This window comes from Cygnus olor, chromosome 14, assembly GCF_009769625.2.
Source record: "Cygnus olor isolate bCygOlo1 chromosome 14, bCygOlo1.pri.v2, whole genome shotgun sequence".
Classification (NCBI taxonomy): domain Eukaryota; kingdom Metazoa; phylum Chordata; class Aves; order Anseriformes; family Anatidae; genus Cygnus; species Cygnus olor.
In genome coordinates, this window is record NC_049182.1 from 13942304 (window position 1) to 13949711 (window position 7408).

Here is a 7408-nt window from a genome sequence, read left to right on the forward strand (position 1 = left end):
CCCAATGGGCAGGATGACTTTGGCAACATTTTGGTGGAACTCCAGGCATGTTTGAAAGCAACAGCAACAGTGTTTTTTTCTTCAGTGAACTAGAATTTAATTTCTGCACTTTCAAAAGAAGACTGTGATGCGATCCATAGCAAGAGAATTAAGAAATGTAGGGAAAATCTTAACCACTGCCGGGTCTGGATTTCCAAGGACACAGCTGGTCTTTCTCACCGTCTCATGTGGAGGCCTAAGGTGCCTGAATTGAGCTCCGCAGAAAAGAAAGGTAAGTGTGGAGACTGCTGCAAAAGCCAGGCGTGCCCCTAATTTAGTGGTGTATTTAATTAATCATACATTTCATTTGATAGGAGCTGTCTCATGGCCTCTACAGGGCCTGGGCATGCCTCAGTGAGCGATGTCACTGCAGGTGCAATTAGAAGCTTCGTTAGAGCTGCTCATTAACTACAAACAGTTGTCCATCCACCTGCAGGCGTCCTCATCCACCTGCAGGCGGCCAAGCCCTGGCCCTGCCACCACCGCTGGGCTCTCGGGACAGGTGGGTGCCAGGGGAGCATGAGAGGCAGACCTGCCCCAAACAGCACGGAGCACTGGGTGGCACCTACGTAATGCAGCTAACAACCCTTCAGCGAGTAACAGGGGATGGGGAAGCTTCCTGCTAGAAAACGTTGGGGCACTGCAATTTGATTTGTTCATTTACTGCTACGCAAAGCATGAGGCATTGGTTGCCCTTGAGCATCAGGTGACTGCGGTGACACAGCTGATCCCTTTTCCAGCAAACGTGACTTTGCTGAGTCCAAATTCCTGCATCCCTCCACAGGAGCGCACAGCACTCCTCAACCCCCACTAAACTGAGTGTGATTGCACCAAATGAAGCCCCAAACGCTGCTTTTCAGGTGCATGGCTGCTGCACTGTGAGTGCACTGAAAAGCTGGTGCAGCGGGGGCACCAGCTGCAGGCATAGCACTTCGCACGTTACCCGGTGGTGAAGTCTTTAAGTGAACAAGAGCTCTTGGTCCCATCTCCTGGCTGGGTGAGCACTGCGGTCAGGTTGTCAAAGTGCACCAAAACCTTGAGGGCATGGCAGGTGCCCGGGCTTACCTCGCATGGCAGTGCCAGCCAGGCAGCGGGAGGTGGCAGGGACATGTCCCGGTTTGCCTCCAAACCCTGGGCTGAAATGCCTGAGAGAGCCCGAAGTCTGCGGTTTGTAGAATTTATTTACATGTTTATAAAACAGAATGGTACGAAGGGGATAAAGCGCTGTGTTCCTCCTGCAAGCTCAAACAAAGCACAACAGAGGCCCAGCAGCAGCACACACTGCCCCCCGGCCGCAGCCACCCTGGGGCCCGGCTCCAGTGCCGGGCCTGGTGAATGGGTCAGGCTGGGAACAGCCTCGGGGCCCCTTGTGTTCCTCGATCCCAATTCACACTCTTGGCGCTGTCTGCAGGTGACAGCAAGGGGGAGGCGGGGTGGGTTGCAGGGGTCATGGCAATCCCTGAGGTCCCTGAGGGGGAGCGGAGTTTGACTGGAAGACACAACCAGGGGAAAAGCTGATGAGGTAAAGTTCAGTGATCAGCACACAAAATGTGAAAAAAAAAAGATTAGTTTTGTGTTCTGGATGTCGTTCCCCAGGAACAAACAGCAGCCTCCCATCGCCCTGTGAATACACCGGTGGCTTGGGAAGAGAGGGAGGTCACTGAAGGAGTGGAGCTTGCCCTTGTGGCTGCAGTGGCCATGAGCCCGGAAGGTGGTGGTGGCTGGGGGCCGCCATGCCGAGGCCAGGCCCAGTGGCCACGCTGCGGGGTCAGGGCCGGCGACCTGTGGACCAGGCCGTCCTTCACTGCTCCCAGCCTCGCTCGCTTTCAAGATGCACGCCGCTCTTCTTTCATCTCTTGGATTCAAATCCACCATAATAAATAAAATTCTTCCTGTCTGAAAGATACATTAATTTTGGTGGTCTCAAAAGTAATGAAAATAAATACTGGGCTTGGCATGTAGAGCCCCGACTGGAGCGAGGAGCAGAATGTGTGTACTTGGAGTTGTTTTTACAAGAACATAAGCTGTGGAAAAAGCCTGGCTTTTAGCTCATGGTCTCTGTGTGTCTGAGGAGAAACGGGGAGATTTGAGAAGTTCAGTCAAACATGCGGCAACGTTGTCTAATAGGAGTTTTTGTGCGGAAGCAGCACCCGTCCCCACAGGCCTTGCCCCTTTGGGGTGGCAGCACTGGCCTTGGGACTGTTACACCACATCAGGAGGGGGAGCTGCGACAGAACCAGCGTTAGCTCAGTAAGGGGAACCTCATTTGCTATTCCTGCCCTTGTGGTGGCTGACATGCTGGCACTGGGACGTTGTGGTGGCCTCAGTGAGTGGGAACCCAGACCCACAGGGACCCCTGGAGGAGCTGAGCTGTCCCTCACTGATTGTCACTGTTAATTTTTTGTACAAAGGTCATTTGTATCGGGCAGCTAACAATGTTGTGCTAACCGGAGCTGGCCCCAGCAGCATCTCACTGCCCCAGCAGTGGGAAAATGGAGGCTGACACTGAATGCCGTGAGACTCACTCCTGGCTGGCCGGCACTCACCTCCGTCCTGGTTCTCGAAGCACATGGCTGTGCTGCGCCATGTGCCGGGAGGAGGAGGAGCAGCCAGGTCCGTGCTTGGCCGCTGCCACCACAGCAGTGGGGACACAGCCGGCCCTGGTGAGAGGCACCATGAGCACGGTGGTGCCGATTCTTCCACAGGCCGTAGGTTTGGTTGCCCCCATCACCAAAAAAATGGGCCTGTAACACAGACAGGCTTCGCTGCTGTTGGGCATGAAAGCCGTGTGTTTCTGGAAGGGTGCTTGTTGTTTGAGAACAGGTGAATTGTTTGGTGTTACTCATGTGTATACGCTATTGCAAATTCAGAATTCGGACAGAAGCCATTGGAACACCTGTGGTACTAATGATTGTTTTTTCCCTTGTCCAAGAAAGATGGGTGCCTCGGGGTATGTTTGTCTTACCTTGAAAACTCAGTCAGACTTCTCCAGTGGACCAGGCAAGTCACAGGAGCGCATTGATGGGACTGCCTGGTAGTACAGTGAACAATGAAGTACAAATCTGAGTTTTAATAAGCTTTGTAGAAAATATCTGACATCTAAATATCATAGAGTGAGAAAGACATTGCAGTCTTGAATTAATGAGTGGCATCACGAAGCCAGCTATAAGACAGGTGCAGATATGAATACAAAACAGCATGTGTGTCTTACAGAGAACCAAATATCCTATAAAATTCTACAGCATAAAGATGTTAATGCAAAGCGTAGCTTATTTACAGATTAAATTAATAGTCTCAGGAATACATCCAGAACTTCTTTTCTCTGCAGGCAACCAGAATCATATCCCAGGGGAGATTCCTGATGAGTGGCACCTTACAAATAAAATAATGTCTAGGATCGGTGCTGGGCTATGTGAAGGTGAAGGTCCTGCTGGCAGCGAGCTCCACACAGCCGAGCTCTGCTCAAGACCTGCTGTGTTGCACTCGCCGAAGGTCAAAGAGCAGCCCGGCCAGAAATAGATGGGCTCTGTGCACGAGGTTCGTTCTTGGAGCCCACTCATTTCCCTCCTCTGGAAAAAACAGTGGAGACCATGGTACACTGGAAACAACAGTGCTTCATTCAACCTTCCTGGCAATCCTTTCAGCTGTATTTCAATGACTTGTTATTTTGATAAACAGCATACATGCCAAGACCTTTCAAGGTGAAGAAGCGCACACTCAGCATTTCCCAGAAGCTGCAGCATCACATTTGGATGCACAGCTCATGTGATTTCATCTTCAGGAGCTGCTTAGTTTCATTATAATGTTGCTTTGTGCTGGATGTGTTTTGAAAAGTTGGCTACTGTGGTGGACCCAGCCCATGACAGGGTTGAGAAGGGGTCAGTTTAGCTACGAAACATCCAGAAAAACCAGCTGCATGGCTGGGAGCTTGCTGTGTCAGCTCCTCTTGGTGCCGGCAGCGCGACAGTGATGGCCCGGAGTTGATACAAGTGCTCAGCTGGGCAGAAGCATTCCCTATGCTATGGCTGTGACACCTTGTCCCCTGGTGCCACACAGCTGTAACACCGTGTCCCCAGGTGCCACACGGCCATGACACCATGTCCCCCGGTGCCACACGGCCTCCCAGCCCGCACGCGACCAGGAGGGCCCGGGAGAGCTTTGGAGGTATCATTTCAACCAGGTTAATTCAAGATTTCAACAGAGAATTTCGCCCCAGTTTTCTGGGTCAGATGCTCATGTTCTGTTTTTAGCTTTGGGAAGAAGTCTTAATCAGGCTATAAGTGACTGATGCAAAAAAGCTGAAAAAAAATTAATAAAAGCTACAGCATTAACAAATACTGAACTGATGACCTTTGATATATGAAGCAAGTGCTTCATCCACTAGCCTCTACAATGTTTCATTACCAGCCATGGGAATTTACAGGTGTTAAATTAGCTGCAAGATAGCTCTCATATTGTTGCCTGACCGTAATAGAGCATACTGAAAAAGTTAATAAAGAACTGAACGCAGGGGCTGCAGAGTTCAGACACAACCTACTCGCCAGTTCATTCTGAGGTCTTCATCCAGCTAAATTCCAGTACAAGCCATAATTTTTTGTGTGATTCTGTTTATTCCTTCTTAACCCTGAAGGACAGCACCCACCGGAGGAGTACGTACTGCCAAAGAGATGGAAACCAAGAGAGAAGTGGCACAGAAGTGATCTCGCACTGCTCTACTCACACGTGAGTTTGACATCCCACCTTGGATTCCTCTTTCACCATTTTTACTACAATCAACAGATAGGAACAAACCTTTTATAGAGGAAAACTGGAGTCCCTTTTCTAAAACTGTTTGCATTAAATAGCTGGAGAATTGTAAAAACTGAAAATTCACCCAGACTTTCCAGGTAGACTGCAGCAATCAAAAACCAACTAATTACCTACGTCCATAAATTTTACAATTATATTTTGAAATCACACACAAAATATTCCTTTTTATTGACAAATCATAATAAAGACAGCACACACATCATTGCTGGAAGTCCTTCAGCTCAGTTTCTTCCCTACATGCTCTCGCCGCTTCTGTTTCTGTTGAAGTCACTGCCAGTTGCAGGTGCATGGGATTCCTTTGCCTTGTGTCCTGTGTATTATGTAGGTTTTCTGGTGGGAACAGGATCTGGCCCACTGATAAGAATAGTTAAGGCTTCCTTTCTTGGTGATAAAATTATGTTTGAAAAGTACAGTGTAGTACACTGGGGGAAGGAAGGAGAGATGAAGGAGGGGTACTTAAACAGGACTGTCAAACCACTGTTTTTTTCTTAAAACACGATTTTTTTTATATTCAGAAATCCTTTGGTGTCGCCAAACCACCAGATTAAATATTGGATTTTGTCTAATAATCTCAGTAGTTTAACAAGACAAAGTCTTTAATATTCAGTGGTGGTACAAATTGAAAAAAAAGCAAAAAAAAGTTTCAGAAGGCCTTGTTAAAGCCCCAGTGTGTGGATAACTAAATTAAGGAGCAATTACAGCTCTAACAGGTGTAGCCAAGTGCAAAACTCAAAGCAAAGGAGCAGGGTAGGGGAGGAGGGGGCAGCCACGTCCACCTGCTGACACTGGGGCTTGCGGGCATCATTCATTCGCCTCAGTGCTACAGAGAGGCCACACTGTAAACACAATGTTCATCTTCCTTACACAACATTCAGACAATGATTTCAAAGCTAAATTAGACTATGTGCATCGTGCAGTGTCCCCCTGTAAAGAAGCAAAAATGTAACAGATGGGAAATACAATAAAGTAATTTTATGACAGTCGCAACAAGCCAAGAAACTATAAAATGGCAGCTGATAGAAAATAAGCTTATAAAATGTATGCACCATTAGCTCTTGCTAGAGTGGGGGCACTGAGTGAAACGAGGAGACACTGAAAGCCCTGAACCCAGCAGTGGTTGCAGGATGCTGGGGCCGGGCAGCGGTGCCGCGGGGCAGGGGGCAGTGGGGTGTCCGCGCGCTGCGTGCCCCTGGGAGCGCCCGGCGTGGAGGAGCTGCTCTGAGATTCCTATTTCCTGTGGCTCGAGGTTGCCTTGCCGCCCCCTCGCACGGTAAATGAAACACCTCTGGCAGTGCGGTGAGTTTGATTAAAAAACAGGAAATATGGGAGGTAAGACATTTCCAATAATGCCTTCGAAACTGGGGCCTGGTCTAATGGCCCGTAACTCGCTGGTGTCAGAGAAGCTATCGCTAGGTAAGAGGTGTGCACTCTGTCCTTGCATGCAATGAAATCAGCTTTGGAATGAGGCTGAATTGTTTTTCTTAATCTTTCTCTTTTGCTTTGCTTTTTTTATTATTTTTTATTTTTAAACAAAGGCTCTATATGATTTTCTCTTACTTTGTCTCCTGGGGGTTTGCATTTTCTCTGCTCTTTAGCACTGAATCACAGTATCTTACATTTATATGGTACCCAAAGGATCCCGAAGCATGCAGAAATTATAAGCCAAATTTTGCTCTTGGAAGCATGAGCTCAGCTCATACCAAAGTTAATGGGAGGTGAGCACAAACATCTAAAGGGAAGAATTTGCCCTTCAAGACAAACAGGAATCGTTTCACCCACTGCTGAAACGCAGCTGCCTGTGAGGCAAAACATGGCAAATGGTGAAAGGTTCGGCCCCACGAGGTGCTGATCGCTATCGGCGCTCGAAGACAGCGGCCTCGAGGCAGTCAACACCAGCAGCGGGGTGCTGGCTGCCTTGCGGGTGTCTTGGGGCTCCGTCTCATCAATACACAACTTTCTTGGCTTTTACGGTCGAAAACTTAAAGGGCTCTTAAAATTAACTTTCTTTGTTTCTATTTTGAATTGACTTGGACTTTTCAACTCAAAATGTTTAATTTAAGGGCTTTCTAAGGCCAACATTTTCAGATTGGGAAGCCTGAATAAAACCGTTTGGCTTGTGTGCAGCAGCCGTCATGTCAGAGAGCTGTGCTTGCTGAACTTGCACATCGGGCGAGATTTATTTGCATGTTTAGAAATGCTCTTTTCTTTTTTTCTTACTCTAGAGACCTTCAGGTGATGGAGGCCAGTGGTTAGAGGGGGAGCTGAGGTTTCCTTCGCTGGCAGGGAGCTGGGTGTCAGGTTAGGGATAGTGGCTGGTGGCACGTCAAGCTGGCTGCCCACCTAATGGCCCAGGCAGGTAGAGGCACAGACCATGGGATTAAACCCAGCGCCCAGCACACCGAGTAGCAGAGTCGAAACTCCCTTCCTGTGCTCTTGTTTTCCTTTAGCTTGCTAGCAAAGGATGAATTTCAAACTGTTCTGTCTGAGTTCTTTTTTGGATAACTCACCTCAAAGATGCAATCCAGATGCATAGCCAAGTGCCTTAAACCTCTGAACCAAC

At 48.5% G+C, this 7408-nt stretch overlaps 1 long non-coding RNA gene across 1 annotated transcript; it reads left to right on the plus strand.

The window, feature by feature from the left end:
- The first annotated feature begins 16 nt into the window (after nt 1-16).
- LOC121077875 lies at nt 17-1945 on the plus strand. The gene is made up of 2 exons (XR_005824345.1): nt 17-271; nt 1636-1945. It is a non-coding gene; the product is annotated as an uncharacterized LOC121077875 (long non-coding RNA).
- The last annotated feature ends 5463 nt before the right edge of the window (nt 1946-7408 follow it).